The sequence below is a fragment of the Capsicum annuum genome, chromosome 10, assembly GCF_002878395.1.
Source record: "Capsicum annuum cultivar UCD-10X-F1 chromosome 10, UCD10Xv1.1, whole genome shotgun sequence".
Lineage (NCBI taxonomy): Eukaryota > Viridiplantae > Streptophyta > Magnoliopsida > Solanales > Solanaceae > Capsicum > Capsicum annuum.
The window spans coordinates 73,635,000-73,655,907 of record NC_061120.1 but is presented as its reverse complement, the minus strand read 5'-3'; positions in this window follow the sequence as shown (position 1 = coordinate 73,655,907).

Sequence of the window (20,908 nt, the reverse complement as noted above, 5' to 3'; positions counted from 1 at the left end):
TATGGTGATTTTAAGATTTAGTCACAAAACCCCGTCATTTAACCTTTAGCACATCACGGAGTAGGCCAATCTCCCATTTTGCAAATTCCAGTGAGGGTTCGCGATCCTGGCGCATCGCGTCGTAGGTCAATTTTGCATTTGTCAATTTCCGGTGGGCTTCCGCGATCGTGGCGCGTCGGGGAGATGTATAAAATGGCATACACAGGCTTACCACAATAATAGAGCATTGCGGTGTTTATCTAGGTCCCAGTTTTACCATTTCTAGTGGCTTGGCGCGATAGTGGCGCGTCGGGCTAAGGCCAAAAATCAGGATTTCAGTTTCCAGCTTGTGTTTTTAAATTCATTTAAGGGTATTTGGGTCTTTTTCCTAAGCCCTAAACTCACCATAAACACAAAATTTTACCCCTAATTGACTTAAATACTATTTATTATTCACTTTCTCTCAAATTAAAAATCCCCTCTTTCAAGAACAAGAAACCCTAGCTCTCAAGAATCAAGGTCAAATCTCAAGAACTCTCTATTAATCATTCCAAATTCATCATCCCAGGTATGTTAGATGTTCATCCATAGAGTCCAAGTATCCATTTTAATTACAAATCTATCATCTTTTCAAGATTTATGATATAAAATTATGATTTAAAACTATGAATCTCCATGAACTTCCTTGAATATTGATTTTTATACCATATATTAATGGAATTATCGTTGTTATCAAATCTCCCATGTTTTAATATTGTCATTCTTTGAATTAGATCATGATTTAGTGTTATAAATGTTGAAATCATGCCATTATTTCAAGATTTATACTATTCTCATGAATTGACTAAACTATGAAGTACAAGTGTTTGATAAAATACCTACAAGAGTGATTTATTTAATAAGAACCTTCATGTTTTGGCCTTCAAGCTTTAGTGTCTTTCAGTATTGTTGTTTTGAGTCCTGCGGGTATTGAATACTAGAAAACCATGGCTATTTATTTAGTCTAGTCTCAGTACATTACAGAATAGTCTTTAGACTATGTTACGAGCATTATCAGAATAGTCAGAAATCAGTTATTCAACTCTGAACAGTCTAGTATCTTAGTGTTTTTCAGTTGGGAGTAGGATTTAGCACCGAGTGAGTGTAGGTATGGAAAATCCCCATCATATAGGCATAGTCCTTAGTAGGGGTACCTATACTCCAAAACTACGTAGCTAGCATAGGATATGAGTAGTCACCCATCAGATTAGGCTTGACTATCTCACAGGGGTCACCCATCAATTCAGGCTTGACACCCTTAGTCCATTGGACATTATATCAGTTTAGTGGATCCACGCAGCCATTGTTAGTTCCTATGGCACGGTATTAATACCCTTCTAACTGCGGTTAGATTTTGTACCTGATTAGCTCAAATTGGAGAATGTTGGTTGGATGATACCTCCCATAGTCTCAGATATATTCTTAATTACATTCCCAACTCAGTTATTCAGTCTTAGTGTTGTTTGACAAAGGCATATAGATTTTAGTTATCTCAGTATATCATTTTATAGGTTTTACTCAGTTCATATTATATGCTTTGTCATGTATCCACAGTATTTACAAATTTTCCTATATTTTTAGTATCTATAGATTCCATGCTCTTTATTCAGTACTCCATGCTTTACATGTATGTCTAGTTAATTATTATCATTCCTACTCCTGAGTCCATGCATATAAGCCTACCTCATTTAGCATACCAGTACATTCAAAGTACTGATCGCATACCTTTTCTTTTGTTCTTGATATCTCATATCATAGGTGTTAACGCTCAACTCCCAGATCATGCTTAGATTCTCAGATTTTTAGTAGTACAGTAGCATTGGTGAGTCCTCATCATACAAGGAAATATTATATTGCTTCATGTCTTTATCTCAAGAGTTAGTAGAGTTAGTTGGGACTTGTCCTATCAACTCACAGTATCCAGTTTAGAGGCGTTTCAGATACTACAATTAGCTATTCAGACTATACAGATTTTAGTATTTTTAGCAGATTCATAATTCAGTAGTTATTTCATTATTAAAACCTTATGACATTTTAGTTATTCTTCCGCAATCATGATTATATTATTCAGTGCTCACAGCATGTACCAGCTCATGGGTTAGCTTTTGGTCTCTCAAGACCGTAAGCACCGTGTACCAACTAAGGGATAGTCTCAGGTTGTTACACAAGGGAACTGGTCCAAAAATAATTTATCCTAAAATAAGAAACTTAAGGTACTATAAGTAAATTAAATTCTGGATCCTGGTCCTCAAGTTTGTTCTAAAAGAGAAAATTGAGACTAAGCTTGATTAAAATACCCTGACCTAACATCTGAGTCAGTATCACTCCCCAAAATTAGCTATGTCAAGAATACAAGTATCCATAATACTGTATGCAAATGTTAATCTAACTCAATATTATACCTTTGCAGGTATACACCCATGGTGACAGCTATAGAGGAAAATAATGAATTAGCCACAAGTTGAAAATTCACTAAAGAAAAAGAGGGACCTGGCTCTATCTCTCAGGTGAGTACCCAAATAATGTTTCTTAAATTTTTTTATTAAATTTCTATTAAAAAAAGGCCATATGTCCTATCCCATATGAACAAAATTTGTCAATTTGGTTCAAATATGAAGAGTCACACAGTTGTCATCAGACGCATCTATTCAAAAAAGATACCTTTTAAATATCAAATGGTCATCTCTTTAATTATAAATCCAAATATTCTTCCTCTCTTCATAATTAACTCAGAGCATTATTTTCTCCCTAAACTAACTAGTCATTTTTTTTCCTTCTCAACAGTTCAAAATGGATGAAATTCTATCTTCTTCAAACCCCATGAAAGAATTATCCTCTGTTCATCCTCAAGAGTTACAAAGTACTTTACCCATCATTCCTACTGAAGATATTCCCTAAGCCCTTAGTGAACAAATTCTTATTGATAATCCTGCATCCGTTAAAGTTCTTGCTGAGATAGCCTTGGAAGATTTGAATAAAGGACTCAACTCTCCAACTAAACAAGAGCTCTCTCAACTGGAAATTCTCCCTTCCTCAAAAGAATCAGAGTCCCATAATGTCCCATAAATTCCTGCTCATCCTGAAGAACTAGTAGGTTATGAAAAATCAGCAAACCTGCCAGTACCTGGTTCCTCTAGTGGCTTTGAGTCAAAATTCTTCTTTGCCCAACTGCGTGATGATGAAATTTCTATAAGGATATTTCATCCTCTTAATAGCATAAACTTAGGAGATGAGAATCTACTTTTACTTTCTTGTGATCCAAATGAAAGCTCAGTAAGTATGGAAGAGCAATTTGTAAGGGAAAAAATGAAAAAACAAGAAATAAAAAAGTGGTATTGCATCCAAAAAGGAAGATGAAGAGGATGATGATGAACAACCTCTAATTTTGAAAATGAATAGACTGAAGGATAATAAAAGAAAAGGGAAAATAATTGACGCTAGTGTAGAAGGCACTAGGTCCCATTCCACTAGATGATTTATACAAAAATCGCTAACAAATGCCATGAAGGAATGTAAGTCTTCTACCACTAAAAGAAGAAGACTCTAGAAAGTTTTCATAGTAAAAAAGGAAAATGTTGAAGTTGTGGAGGTTGGAGAAGATGCGAACACTAACACTGATAATGTTATTGCAACTAAAAATAAAATACAAGAAGTTCATGTTGTTGAGAGGACCAAGTCCTCTAGTATAAAGTATGGAAGTCCAATTGTAAGCAAAAACAACATATTTCTGTTAAAAGAAGTAAAGTCTCTAAGGGACCTGGGTCCACGAATAGAAAAACTGATGAAGAAGAAAAACCAAGTAGTAAATTAAATAGAACAAGAAAAGAGAAAGAAAATAAGGTTGTCCCGAGAGACGCAATAAATATTGTCTTGGAAACCCAGAAAGTATTAACTAGGAGAGTGTTTGATCCACGTATCTATAAGAAACCAGGGAGGATGGAATTGGTAGAATATGTGAAACATCAAGGTTGGATTCACCTACTTGAAGAATCAGCTCTCATGGTATTTGAAAATAATGTTAGAGAGTTTTACAATAGCATGGACTTCTCAGAAGATAGGTTAAGACTAACTGCCCAGTTGCAAGGAAAGTCTATCCATCTAGATGAAGAAGCACTAGGAAGGATTTTAGAAGTACCTGTTATAGGAGTAAAATTTATTGTGAAGGAGCAGCCTACCACTGAATTTATGATTGAAGCCTCAGAAGTAGGTGAAACTTCAATAGCTGCTATGAAAAAAGTTTTTAATTAGTGAGTTTCAACTAGTATTTGAGATTATCTACAAGGTTCTGGGACTAAGATCAGAGAAAAAAACCATTGCCTCTGGTGTTGACCTGTTCCTAATAGAATGTTTGAGTATGTTTGAGTTGATAAACTTACCTGCTCTTATGATGAGCGTATGAAGAAATTAATCAATGATAAATAAAGGAAGAATGGGATGCCTTATGGGTACTTCCTAAACAAGGTGTTTAATTACTATGGAAAATTGGGATAAAGGAAACCTCAGGAAGAGTCAAAAAAATGTTCACTTTGACAACCCTGGTGGAGAATGAGTGCATTAAAGGGAAAGTAGCAGTTATATCCCAAGTATTAGAACCATTGGCTGCTCAATAAAGCCTAAAAAGAAATGGAGGATTTGAGGTTTATGTTAGTAGCAAAGGACATTGAAATAGTGCACTTGAAACTACAGAATCGGAGGTTGTCCTCAGAGGGACCAGGTGCCTCTAAAGAACTTGCAGCAGGAAATGCCAAACTCGAGGTTAAGGTTGCAGAACTTACTAGTGAGGTTCAAGACCTAAATACAAAAGTAATACACCTTAACTAATAGTTTATAGATGGTCATGCAGTTGAGGCTGCTAGAATAGACATGTTGCTAAAAACCTTCTCCCCATATCCCCTCTCTACCTAAGTCCTATCCTATTGGTTCAATTCTTTGTTAGTTTCTAATTCATGAGTCCTATATGGCCTTTACAAATAGTAGTTTTATAAATTGTTTTGGTATATTGTAATGGTACTTATCCTAATTAATCTTGAATAAATTTCTATTTATGGGATTCATCTAGTTTCTTTATTTTAAGTTGTTCTCTATGGTAGTGTTGCCCCAGTGGCCATGAGTTAATTAGTCTGTACTTATCTGTACTCTTTGTTCACTATTAATCCTTTTCAATGATTCCAAAAGGGGGAATACTGACTTTTTATGTAAGGACCAGGTACTGACTTCATATGTAACGACCAGGTACCATGTAATGTGATAAGAAGAAAGTGTGTGGCATGTTAATGGTGGGAAGTAGTCATATTTACAAGGGGAAGTATGAAAATGAAAAAGTTATGGTGCTTAAAGGTAATGGAAGTAATTAATTGATAAGGCATAGTGATAGGGGAAAGCAAACAAGAGTTTTTGCGAGAAATGACAGTAGGGGACCAGGTCCCTGTGTTGCATGATAGTGGAAGAATGATGATAAAAGGAATATTCATCTTCAAAGTGCTAATCACACTAGTTAAATATGATGGATGTGCTCAAAGTTGTATGGTTGGTTTGTCATCATCAAAAAGGGGGAAAATTTATATATGTAGTTTTGATGATGAGCAGCTAACTTTACGGGACCAGGTCCCTGGATGTTCATGATATAGTACAGCTGGCACGCTTGTTTGCACTCTTTTATCCTCTTATGTAACAAACTTGCAGGTGTTTCTTGTACTTGATAGGACACTTGTCCAATGATATTTCAGCCCTAATCATCACTCATCTATAAAAGGAAAAATATGCTTCCTCATCAAATTGTTTTTGCAAATATTTGAAAGCTAAAGAGAGGAAAAGGGAAAAAAACTCATGTTTAGCTCAAGTCCTTATTTTTGTGTGCTAAATTAGAGAGTGTCTTGAGTCAGATATGATTTGTTATTGAACTACTCATGCTATAAGATTAGATTTATATTTTATTGAAAGGAGTTCTTAAGTAGAGTTGCCTAAGCTTTTTGATGGTTAAAGTTAACCAGTTGCTGAGTGAAACTTGGAAGAGGTGTTAAGTGTGCTTGTAATAGAGGTATTTCAAGCAAGAGGAACTAAGAGTTAGGTTCACAGTATAGTCTATAATCAAGAGTTTTGTTATAGTGGATTGTTTTGAGCTTATGAGGGCCAGCCATGTTTTTTTCTTCCTTGAGCAAGGAGGTTTCCACGTTAAACCTTTGTGTTATTTATTTCCTACAACCCCTTTAGTTTTACAGCACTTTATTATTACTTTACTTTGCCTTTTCCTAAGATTGACTTTGAGGGACCTGTTACCCTACTGTGTGATGAAACTGATAAGGGTTCCAACGGATTTTATTTCTATGTTATGCTTTCATGTTGATTGATTACTATTGATTTAGGAATGGGTTTTGCTTATCTAAATTAATCTCATATTTCACCATTCTTACTCTAGTTGAGCTTGAACAAGAAGACTGGAGTGGGTGTTGCCCATCTGCCTCTATTAGTGCTTGACAGAGCTAATTAAGGCATGGAAAGATAAATTTAGCATGATTTGGGTGGTATGACCCATATTATGGAATTTGATGCTAGAGATAGCCAAATCCTAGTGTATCCCAACATTGGTTTTATACTTCACACTTCTAAGCTTTGTTTGATAGAACAAGTAAGGACTAAACTCTCAATGGTCGACGGACATTAGTGGATGATATTTAATCCAAGGATAATTTACTAGATCCATGATTGAGTTCGGAGCAGTTATTTGAATATGAAATCTCATTGATAGACTTGATTCCAGTGTCATATACCTTATCTTCCATCATTGTGGCATTGATCAATTGTTCATATTTTAGATTGACTCTATCTGTGTTTACTTTTATTACCAACCCCCAACCCCAAATACTTGTATCTTAGTTTTGAATTTAAAAAGTAACTTTTATTTTGAGCTCACTCGATCATCATTCACATTGTTCCTTGTGGATTCGAACCTGACTCTTTGTTGGGTAAATATATTGACAACGTCCTCTACACCTATTCAAGAGCATAATCTAAGTTTTATCAAAGATCCATAAATCGATGAAATGCAATAATGATGCTAATGTTAATGATGTGATATGATTGATGTTATCACATAACCTCTATATATACCTACTGAGCCTTAGTGCTTCCAGGTAGGATCCATAGGTGGTTCGCAACCCATATACTTTCTCAATACTTATCACAATCTACATATCCAAGTCTCCTCTACCACTTATGGGCTACGACAAATGATTTTGTAAAGTGTGTCTCATTTTTGTCAAAAAATAATATTTCAATAATATACTAATATCTCATGAATGTATGTATGCTATGGGGATGTAATGCTCATAATCAAACAAGTATGAACATCTCAAATCCATTCAATACATATCCATGATTTTGCCTAAGCAAATTACCATTACAGTAATGAGACAAGTAAGACATCATTAATATCACCTTAAATCTAAGTTGGGTATTTCTATCACGAAAAAAGCAACAAAATGCATACACTAAGCCAATAACATCACATAATGCCCCCATATGGGAAATATGCAGTAAATATCATCTCAAGCCACCAACAACAACAATATAAGCCTCCACACAGGCACACAACAACAATAATATCACTGAAATATTGTTTACATTATTATTATCAATAACCATATCATACTTTTTCATAAATATTTGCTACCTAACTGGTCTAAGGAAAGTTAAGTCATAACCTACCTTGGAATGACAAATATAGAATCCACGCCCAAAGCCCTTCAACATGGTGCTTTCCCTTCTAGAACGACTTCAAAATAAACTAAAATATACAAATATAGAATCTATGCATCAAAAAGCTAATGATACCCGTATTTTCCACAGTCAAGTCAGGGACAAAATGGACCCCCGAAACATGTTACAAAGTAAAAGGGTAAAAACAAAATATTTGTTTAGAAAAACCATAACCGTTATTAAAGGAATCCATAGGAGAAAACCCAAATAAAATGGGTTAAAATTGAACTTAATTGAAAGAAATCCGTTAAAATTGAACTTAATTGAAAGAAATCCTTTCTTAGGCATTCCGAGCCAAAATTCCCAAATTCGCATTTTGAAAATCATAATTTAACGATTATTAAATGACAATAATCAAAGAAAAATAATTGAAATAGTTATATGGAGTTTACCAAAGATTGAAAATATAAGAACTAGACCAAAAATCTATTAACTTGGAGCTCAGATTCTCAAAAATGATAGAATAACTAGAAAACTAAATTTTTATAATTGTCAAGCTATGACCACTTTAAGCGGTTATCGCTTAAGCATGGTTAACAATTTTAGTGGTCCATCCCAATAGAGGTTTCCACTTTAGTAGTAGTCACCCGAGCTACCAATATTTGCTAAAGCAACACATGGGCTACTAAAACGGTCCCCTGCCGCTAAAGAAGTGACTGCTAAAACGGTCTTGTACGCTTTAGCGGTGGTCACCCTAGATGCCAGTGTTACTTAAGCGGCACATGCACCACTTTAGTGGCTACCTCTTTAGCATTCCTATGACTGCTAAAGCAGAAACACTAGAAACCAACTGCATTGGCAACCTCGCTAAGTTGCAAAGCTATCGACCAAGCATTTAGAATTCATTTGGAATCCAGTGAAGGAAAATTTAATATGCTACTAGACTAAATTCGACATCTCAGGCTCAATGGAAAAATCAAATTTTTAAAAAGACTTAGTTTTCATAAAATTGACCCCCGATACCCAATTTCACAAATTTTTGAACCAAGGGTCAAAATGAGATTAAAAATCCATAATACTAAACAAACCATGCAATCAACCGAAATCAACATTACAGATCTGCTGGCACAGTCTATTTTTCTTTCTGACACTAATCAAATACAAAGCAATACCTCCAAATAAAGGATAAGTAGTCACTGTCAAGTATAATAACCCAACTAGGTTAGGGTCGAACACATAGGGAAGACGTGGATTTATATCTCTAGTTTGCTGAACTCAACAAGCTAAACGGAAAGTAAATAGGGGTGTGTTATGTAATCTCAATGAAGTAGAAAATCTTGAGTTTTGTTTTAATCTATTGGTGACAAACACAAGGATTTTGTTCCCCCTGGCTTCTCAACTTAGTAGGCTTATCGTACTTTATTGATCCAACCCAGTACCTTGTATATAGAATCTGATAAGTTATGTATCATCAATTGTGTTGTGGATTCATTAAAGAATTTCATCCTTTACCTTTTGATTCTCATGATGTTGCGGTACTAACCCTTATCCTAGATTCTATTTAACTATTACCTTTTGAGTCTCAAGTTATTAGATGATAGATAACCATCTTACATAGATAATACTGATTAGCCTAGATCGACGGATAATCTTTAATTTACTATCGTAATTATATTTTCCTAGTCACAACTCCTCTTGTGGAGTAAGTAATGATATTCTAGGTGGGATCTTACTATTTACAATTGCTAAGACATTTATTAAACCAAAGATAATATAATACATGCAATGATACTGGTTTATAACAACTTAGAACTTCCCCTACTTCATCAATATGTTAGTGTTCCCACAACCGTAGTTAAGGGCTTTAGATGCTCATGCTTATCAAACGATCAATAAAATTCATAAAGAAAAGTGTTAAACGATATCACAATGACCAACAAGTAAAATCCAAATGCAGCAACTGAATTATAAACCAAAATCAAGAACAAAGTAATCCCAAGATCAAATTTAAATCTTGGAATCAAATATAAGTTTGTAAGTGCTAAGAGTGCTTAACCTAACTATAAAATGTCAAAAGGGCATTTATAGGATATAAGGAAACCTTAAGAATAAAAACCCAAATGACAAAGGAAAATTGAGGTTGGTGGCCAATTACATAGGATACATACGGACTATATGTACCACATACAGACTGTATGTGGTCCTAAGTAAGTACCAGAACTCCTGTACAGCTCCTGCAACTCTCTAGACTTGGACCTCTGTCATATACTTTGGTCACATATGGACCATATGTACTACATATGAACTACATATTAAGTGACAGAGACTTTTTTTCCTACTTCTGAGCCTCTGGACTTCAAGTTTTTACACCTACTTTAGTCACCTACGCCTGGTAAGTGGAACATACACCTGGAAATGCCAAAGTAACTAGCCTAAAATTTCAATTTTTATCTTTTTCTTCAATTTAGCATCCAAAACCTCATTTCCTGCAAAACATACCTAATAAACATCATATCTCACAAACAACCTAAGAAACTTGCATGTTTTCATAGTATTAAGCATAAAAAAGTGCTATAAATCCACAACACATGAACAACCTCAACTTAGAATATTTGTATGTCCTCAGGTAACACAAGAAAATAAATCAAAAACACGACGCTTAACTAGGAATATCTAAGTTATCTAAGGTAGTCAATCATTACTTTAAGCACAAACACATTACCCCCTCCCATACGAATAATTCAAAGCCAACTGTGTGTATATATAAATCTTAACAGTGGGACACAATGGAATGAAGGTATAGAAATTACATCAGCAACAAATAAATATGCATATATACAAGTTACACTACCCAAACAAGTAAGCAGCTAGCAATACAACCTATGTGTCCTCACAACAAAGAAGTCCCACTTACTCATATGGAATAATGTATGTCAATGCAGGGATGGTCAAGAGACACTTATGCTCAAAAGAAAAGTTCTACCAATGCACATCAAGTACCATAGGCCTACCCTTATTTTCTTTACCTTGGTTTTTATAAAATTAAGTTAGGATCACTATAGGACATTATTCGGCTTGTAATGTAGGCTTGGAGGGTTGGTATGGCATATATAGATATCAAATGACTAAGCCTCCTTAGCACTACACTAACTTTGGGGTCCACACTTTACCCAATTTTATTTTATTCCACCCTTATTTCTCCATTTTATTCTTTATTGCACATTCAGGTTAGGTGTGGTTTCTTTTAATCATTTTTTTCTTTTTCTTTTTCTTCATTTTCTACCACACCCAGCCTTACTATCTTTTTCTCTTATTTTACCATTCTTCTTACCCACTCTATATTAACTGAAACTAGTGGTGGTAACTTTTCAATTATCTCAATCTTAGCTTTGTCCACCTCAATAGCTTATTTTGATATATTTTACCTGAGAACAATACCTTTCTTTACCATAAAATGGCATTTTTCCCAATTTAGCACCAAGTTGTATTCTTCACATCTCTACAGTGCACTGGCTGGATGGTCCAAATTAAACAATCATCAAAGGAGTCCCCAAGAACTGAAAAATCATCCATGAAGCCCTAGATCATGTCATCCACTATATCAGAAAAATAGACATCATGCATCGCTAAAAGGTGGTAGTACATGCAAAGTCTCGTAGAGGTAAGTAAATGTCAATTTTTCTTGGTCCTCAAGAGAAATAGTGATTTTATTGTAACCTGAGTACCTATCAAGAAAATAATACAAATCCCAACCTGTTAGTCTATCAACTATCTGATCAGTAAAATACATGGGGAAATAGTCCTTCTTGGTCTAAGTATTCAGCTATCTAATTCATGTAAGCTTTCCAACCAGTCACTGGTATCAAGGGCACAAGTTTATTCTTCTAATTGGGAACTAATGTAATTCCACCATTCTTTAACACGTATTAAATCAGGGTAACCCACTTGCTGTCTGCAATGGTGTAAATAACTCTAACATATAACCAAGTGATAATTTGTTTCTTCACAACCTTTTTCAAATGAGGGTTCAATCTGTGCTGATACTTAATATTGGGAACTCATTCTGGATCAAGCTGTATTTTGTGAGTACAAATTCTTGGTGGAATTCCCATAATATTTGTGATGATCCACCCAATATCTCTTTTGAATCTCTGCAATACAGATATCAATGCTTTCACCTGTGACTCTTGCAAATCTACATCAATCATCACCGGTAAGGTATTGTTCTCCCCCAAGAATACATACTATAAGTGAGATAGGAGGGCCTTTAATTCCAAAATTGGTGGCTCCTTAATGGATGGTTTAGCAGGTGAAATAGTTCTATTTTTTAGATCAAGATCCAGATTTTTTGGAGCATAATTATATGAACCTCCATCACTTGTGATTAGTCTCTTAATAATCATTAATAAATGTCTACTTCTCAAACTCTACCTCAGGTGTCTTATCAATCGTAGTACTATAATTCTTTAACTCCTCAGTAGTAGGCACAGGGAGATCACCAGTAGGGGAACGACTCCTAGATGTAATATCTAGAAAATGATCGATTGTTGGAGGACTCTTAACCATGTATTTCAGAAGGGTACCCTGCAACCTTTGATTTAACATAGTTGATATTTTCCTAAACTGCGTCTCTAATTTCTTGATTGCAATCACCTAAGAGTCAACCTTCTATGTTAAACCTGAGATATCATCCTTAATATTCTTAAGGCATGTCTTCTGATTCCCATGACCCTTCACTTGTTTGGACAACAATGCCTCCATTTTTATTTTGGTATCATGACTGCTAGGCAGAATATACTTGTCTCATAGTAGTCCTTTTTCCTCAAGTCACCATAACACTCCCTACTATGATCTCTATATCTATCTCCAAAATAGTTTCAACCTCAGTTTCCTTTCCCATTGGCTTGGATACCCGCCAGTTCATAATCAATATACTTAGCAACCTCCTCCAAATCAGACTCATAAGCTCTAGTGGTTGAACCTTGTACACCTACTGTATTTACCTTCTCGGAGTGCATTATTGCAAAATGCTTAGAAAACAATGCAATATCAGTCCTCAACTATGCAATATCTTGATCCACAAAATCATCCACTGCTCTATTGTTGCCAGAAGCTTTAATGGCAAAAATGCCAGCACCCTTCTCAATATCTCAAGTATGCTATCCTTAGTTAGTGAGAGAGAGATGGTCTAGTATCTCAGAAACTGCTTCCCAGTGTAATCTCATGAACACTCATCCAGTCATTACGTCAGCTATGGCTCAGGAACAGATGTCCAGGGTTTTATAGAATATCTCGAATAAGCTCGTCCCTGGAATAAGTTGATTAGGTGCCATACTTAATTCTTAAACCATAACCAAGCCTTGTATATCGACACCAAATGAAGCTTCCTGAAATTGTATATCTCATCTTTAAGCTACAACATCCTTGCCAGAGGAAAAAATGGTCTAAGTATTGCTTGCACAACTTATTCCAAGTGGTAATACATCTTCTCAAAAGTTCCCTAAACTACAAAAAAGATTCTCCAGTCAATGACAAGGGGAATAACCTCACCCTGAGGGCCTCCTAGTCTACCCACAAAATAGTATAAGAAGTTCAAATCCTAACAAAGTTAGCAAGATGCATATTTGCATTATCTATAGCCAGTCATAAAAATATACCTTTGAAATTTAGATGTTGGATCATGGCATTTGTTATGTCAAATTTCACATTGGGTGGCAGTGCAAGAGAAATGACAACTCCTATTTTTGCTAGCTTAATATATACTATATACTCATCATCATAAAATAGCTGAAAGTACTAGAATACTGGGATCATTTGAGCCTGAGTGCCTCAAACTCTATCTCGATTATCTTCGAGTACTACTTGACAATCAACTAAAGGTCTTGGCTTGGCTAGCTCTGCTTGCTAAGCCAACCTGGTCTCCTCAGCCTTCCTTCTCTAGTTAGTAACTTCTGCTAATATCTACTTTATCTGTCTATTAGAAATATTTTGTGGATCACCTGGACCAAGGGGAGGTACTGCATTGAGATCATTCTAAACCCCTTCTAAATTGCCTACACGTACTGGTTCCATTATTGTATGATTAGGTTGTAACAGTCTCTCATGGTTAGGATTCAATGGGAGTAAAGGATTGTCTTGACTCCTAGTGTTAGGCATACACAAGCGTATAACCAACTATGAACAAAAAATAAAAACCTAAAAACTCCAATAAACATAAATTAACATATACATAGTCATCCCCAGCAATAGCACAAAAATTTTTATCAACGCCAAACTACACTTTAAGCTAAAAGATAAAATAGTCGCAGTCGAGTTTAATAACCAACTAGGTTAGAGGCAAACCCATGAGGAATATACAGATTTGTATCTCTAGTTTGTTAAACTCAATGGGCAGAATGAAAAGTAATGGCGGTTTTGTTGTTGTAATTTCAAACAAGTAGCAACGTGATCAACACTAGGATTATGTTCCCCTTAGCTTCTCAACTCAGTAGGCTTATCGTGCTTTATTGAAACAACCCAGTACCATGCATATAGAATCTGATAAGTTATGTACCATCAACAGTTTTATGGACTAATTAACATATTTTGTCTTTTACCTTTGAGTGTTAGAATGTCGTATTACTAAACCTTATACTTTATTCCAGTTAACTATTTGCTTTTGAATATCAAGTTATCAGATGATAGATAACCATCTAACATAGAATATTGATTAGCTTAGATCAATAGTTATTCTTCAAATTACTATTGTAATTACCTTAGTCACAACCATCTCCTGGAGTAAGTAGTGAGATTCTAGGTAGGATCTTACCATTTCCAACCGCTAAGACATCTTTTAAACCAAATATAACATAATACATACAATGATAATGGTTTAAAACAACTTAGAACTTCTCCAACTTTGTCACTATTCCCACAACCCTAGCTAAAGAATTTAGCCGTCCATGCTTGTGAAATGATAAACGAAATTCATAAAGAAAAGTATTAAACAATATCATAATGATCAGCAAGTAAAACCCAAAGCCAATAACTAAATTACAAACCAAAATCAAGACCAAAGTAATCCCAAGATCAAATTCAAATCTTGGAACCAAATATAAATTTGTAAGTGTTAAGAGTGTGTAACCTAACTACAAAATATAAAAAAGGTATTTATAGAATACAAGGAAAATATAAAAATAAAAAACTGAAATTAAAAAGGAAAATTGAGGTCTATGGCCACTTAATTATACCATATATGGACCATATGTGGTCCTAAGTTAGTAATAGAACTCCTGCACAACTCCTGCAACTCTCTGGACTTGGACCTCGGTCATATAATTTGGTCACATATGAACTGTATGTACTACATACAGATCGTATGTGCCCTTAGTAAGTGATAGTTTTTTCCTACTTTTAAGCCTTCGGACTTCAAGTTATGACACCTACTGTGGTCATCTACATCGGTAAATGGCGTATATGCCCAAAAATTCCTAAGTAAGTAGCCCAAAACTTCAATTTTCATCTTTTTCTTCAGTTTATAATCCAAAACCTAATTTCCTACAAAACATACTCAAAACACATCATATCTCACAAAGCCTAAGAAACTTGCATATTTTCATAGTTTTAAGCATCAAAAGTGTTATAAATCTATAGAACATCAGACAGATAGAACAATAATTGTTGACCGAAGTAATTATAAGGCCTTTTCACCCTCTAAAAAACACAATCTCATGCAAATCATTTCAAAATACATGGGTAATCGTATCAACTATCCCTATACCCCAAAAACAACACAGGGCAATCATGGGGATAGGAAAAATGGTCAAAACACATAAAATGGAAAAATTCATTGAATTAAGTTATTATAATATCCACCACTAAAAATCTCGTTCATTCTTGAAATAAAGGAAAGGGAAATACATTAATTGGTGAAAAGTTGGTGACAACTTCTATGCATGTTAGACTCGGCCGCCCAAGTAGCCTCATCTACAAAACATTCTCTCCACTGGACCTTAACTACCTGAATATCTCTAAAATATAGTCACCTAACATTTTGAGCTAACATAGAAACTAGTTCATCAACAAAGGACAACCTCTCATCTAAGTGAATTGTGTCCAATAAATAACGTGTGACTCATCAAAATAAAACATCGTAGCATGGATACATACAAAATTGGATGAATGACTGAAAGATCTAACAGTAGTTCTAACTCAAAAGCTACAAATCTAAAATGATCTAATATACCTGGGGCTAAGCTTTCCTTTCTTCTCAAATCACATCACTCCTATTACACAAAGGAACACTCGATCACTAATACTAAATACCAAGCCACGAAGTCTACAATCTACATAGATCTTTTGCATACTTTGAGTCGCTTGGAGTCTATTCTGAATGACCCAAACTCTATTTAAAAACTCCTAAAGCAAGTTTGAACCTCAGGGTATAATATTAGATACCTCAAACCAACTAACCCGAGAGTGACAACTGATATTCCATGGAAAAATAGTATATTTCATGCATAAAAGAAAGAATTTAAGCTTGGAATTAGGCTATTTTCATTAGATATGATGTGGTTATGTATGGTATTATAGGTAACATATGTTAATAGTGGTATTGGACTAAACAGAAAAAAGAAAAGTTATAAAAAGGGAATGTACTAGTCAATATATGAGTCATCAAGTCACTATATGACTCGTATCCTGACTTATCAGGATACCAAAAGAAAAAGTAAACCAGAGCCACTAAAGAAAAAGTGAACTAGAGACACTAAGTAATGTTGACTATAACTCATAAAAAGTGGATACGGGTCATTGGGAGCACTGGTAAGAAGACCAGTGAGCTATGCCAAAGTGCAGCATTGAAGTTAAGGAAGACTACGATTCATAAGATTAGACTATGATTCATAGTGACCAACTGTAAGGAGACCACTATGTAAAGCTATAAGGTACAAGGTTCAAGTGATAATGAGTAAAGGCCACGAGTCATAAAGACAGACAATGGTTCGTGGTGATAAGTTGTAATGGCACCAAAATCTTGAAGCCTTAAAGATAAAAGTTCACTAGAATGGTTACGACTGGCAATGTTCAACTCATAAGTAAACCTCATAATTTGTAAGGATAGTCGACCTAATTTTGTTATTCAATTTTTATTAGGATTTCATTATTTTTGAGATATTATAAATACCCAAGGGTTATTCTTTTATTAGGTTATGTAATTTTACTATTTTTGTAGTTACTTTCACATACTTTGAGGACTGATACTATTATTTTAGATTTTTTGTTTAGTATTCAATTAGAGATTTTGGATTTTACTCTTTTATCATTGTGCTATTAATTACATGTGTTCTTTATTAATTGTCATGGATTGTTGCATGAACATGAGCGGATAATTTCCTTGACTAGGGTTATGGGAACTCTGGTTAATTTGCTATATAAGGGAAGTGTTAGATTCATCTAATCTACTGTAGTTGTGTGTATTGCAACCGTCTTTATTTTTATTGAACCCAAGACACTGGAAAATATTTGGAATTGCATTGAGAACGTCCTCACAAGGAAGTTTGAGATTTGGTAAAGGAGGTGACAATAATTATTTGAGGTTATCAACCCCCGTCGAATCAGGTCAAGACTAAACAGTGTTGCATTGAGGTTATAGACTAGGGACAGCAAGGCAACACCCAAACACTCACAAGGTAAAGGGTAAAATTTATCAACACATTCACAAGATAGTTGATAGTACATAGCTTGTCAGCTTTGCATATAGAATAGAAGGTTAGGTGGATTGAACAGGAAAATATTACATAGTTGTGAAGCCAGGGGGATCACAGTCCTATTGTTCATCTGTTATTGCTTACAAACTCAAGCATTCAATTTTAGTTACTTACTGTTGACTTTAAATCCCCCCTCCCCCATTTACTTTTCTACACTACTTGTGAATTTCGTTAAATTTTAGATACTATTCAACATTTTCCCTATGGGTTCAACCCCAACCTTAGTTGGGTTACTATATTTGACATCGACCACAACATACTTATTTGGAGGTTAGTTTTGAGTGATATCAAATTTTGGCACCATTGTCGGGGAAGACGATGTAAGTTATTTACTAAAGTTGGTTAAGTTCGCAAGTCTTTAATTTATAACTTTAGTTGGGTATATGTTGGTGTATGCCTACCTTTAGGAGTTTAGGTAATCCCTTACTCCATATTATTCCAAAACTGGAGAGAATGTTACAAACAAGATGATGGATGTAAGAGAAAGTTTGTAATGGTATTCCTATAGGGGTTCAATAACCTCAGAATGCACCTAATCCTCAATATACTGATCTATAAAATGTTCCAAATAGATAGATAGAACAATTTTTAGCAGTGGGAGATGAAGAGAATATCTAGATTGCCCTTAACTTAAAAGCTGAAAAAGTGTCGCCTTTGATTAAAGGTCAACCCATGACTTGTAGCCAATCCTTATGACTCATCATCATGGATCATAATTATGATAGTACCACCAAAGTACCCAAAATTTTTATCCTTAATACTCAACAACAATAATCGTAATAGGACTCTATGACTCGTAGAGTCTAGTCGTAGTCAACATAGAATCCAAGTTGAAACTTATACAGGACACCCTAAGATTATACGTAACAAGTCGTAACATATTCTTACGTCTCTTAATGAGCCACTCATACTCAGAGTAGAGTCAAGCCACAAACTTACTGATTTGGTTATGACTCCTCCCAAACACTTGTCAGGACACCCTATGACTCATAGGGTCCAGTCGCAACTAGGGTAGTGAGCTAAAAGCTCAAGAAATTTCTAATGGCCAAAAATTAGAGGTGTTTCAATTCTCCCCCACTTGTATAATTCCTTCTCGTAAGATGGGACAAGGCATTTATTAGAATGTTCTCACTCCACATACCTCTACTCTTACCTTTAACAAATAAACAAAACAACAATGCTAAGGAAATCACCTTTTCCCTTAACAAAGTCAAAAAAACAAAGATGTAATGGAATATACGTGCCTTAAGAACAATTATTCGGAATGGGAAACAAGAATGGATAATTGGAATTTATGTCCTCTTTGGCTTCCCAAGTATCCTCTTCAACCTTGTGGTTCCTCCATAGAACCTTTACCAAAGGTATTTCCTTCATCCTGAACCGATGATCTAGCCGATCTAAAATGAGAACCAAGACTTCCTCATAAGATAAGGAATCCAAAATACCCACATCTTCTAAAGGAACAACCATTGAAGGATCACCCACACTCTTCCTCAATATCAAAACATGAAACACTTAATGATTGGAACTCAAATTAGAGAGCAACTCTAATTCATATGCAATGTTACCAACCTACTTCAACACTAAGTATAGACCAACATATAGGGGACTGAGATTTCCTTTTTTACCAAAATACATCACTCTCTTTATGGGAGATACCTTTAAGAACACCCTATCACCAACACTAAACTTAACTACCTTTGCCTGACATCTGCGCAGGACTTTTAGTGACTTTGCGTAGCTTTAAGTATATCTTGAATCACCTTCACCTTCTCTCTAGCTTGGTGAACCCAATCAAGACCAAATATCTCTGCCTCACCAATCTCAAACCACCCAATAGGATATCTACACCTCCTACCATACAATGCCTTAAATGGAGCCATTCTAATATTAGAGTGATAGTTATTGTTATACGCAAACTCTATTAGAGGCAAATAATCAACCCAACTACCACCATAGTCAATCACACACGCTCGAAACATTTCTTCCAATGTTTGAAAATTCCTTTCTATTTGCCCATCTGACTGCTAGTGGAAAACAGTACTGAGGCTCACATTGGTTCCCAAATCTCTATGAAACAAATGCCAAAAGTGTGATGAGAACTGATCACCAAGATTTGACATAATAGAAACAGGCACCCTATGTAACTTGACAATCTCTTGGAGGAATAACTTTGCATAATTCTCTGTTGAATAATTAGTTATCATTGATAAGAAGTGAGCGAACTTAGTCATCCTATCCACAATAACCCAAATCAAATCACACTGACTCTAAGATTGAGGAAGGCCAGAAAAAAATTCCATATTAATCACTTCCTACTGCTATACATGAAACTAAATTTCTTGATACAACCCTCTGGGTCTCAATTGCTTAAACTTTACTTATTGACGCACCAGGCATTTAGCAACAAAACTAGCCACATCTAGCTTTATATTGTTCCACCAATAAATATCCTTCAAATCATGATCATATTCTTAAATCCAAGATAAATGGCATAACATAACTTATGATCCTCAACCAAGTCCTTCTTTTATAACCCATATATATTGGGAAACATAATCTACCTTGGTACCTTGAGATACCATCTCCACTAATCTTAAAAGCTAACATTTTATTGTCCTACATCTCCCTTAATATTCATTAAGATAGAATCCCATACCTGCTTCTTCTTTTTTCAGCAACAAGGGATGACTTTGCCAGTTGTTGCACAAACACACCACCATTCTCAGATTCTAAGAGACAAACTCCAAGGTTAGCCAAATAGTGAATATCTTTCACTAGTTTCTGCTTATCCTCATCCACATGAATTAGAATCTCCATTTATAACCTTCTAGGAGCATTAGCAACCATATTAACTTTATCAAGGTTATACTGAAGACTCATGAAATAGTATTTTATTAACCCAAGATACCTTATCTACCTGATATTCTACTCCTTCTGTGTGAACACATATTGTAGCTGATCATGATCAGAAAAGTTACCTACATGGACTCTATACAAATAGTAATTTCAAATCTTTAATCTCCCTATTAGGAGGGATACCAAGAAAATCGTCAAGGAAAACCTCAGGGAATTCATTAATCATGGGAATGTGTAATGAACCTTTATCTTATTTTCTATATTCTTTCTTATTTTATTTGTAGAGCTTATCCATAGCTTCCCCAAGTCATTAATGAATTTAAAAAACTGATATATCGGTTGCCAGGCGGTTCATTTATTTCCTTGAACAACTTTCTCAACTTGATGTCTTCATTGATCCTAATTAACCACCAAGAGAAAACCTCATAAATTGACTTTAAATGCTAAATCTGACTTTGCTAATATATCCAAAACATCAAAAAAAATGTGATTACATATCTTATTAGTTTGAAACAGAGCCTGAATATATCTCGAGACATTGGCCAAAGCTCAAAATCAAGTTCCAAGCTTCAACCATGCCTTGCATAGAC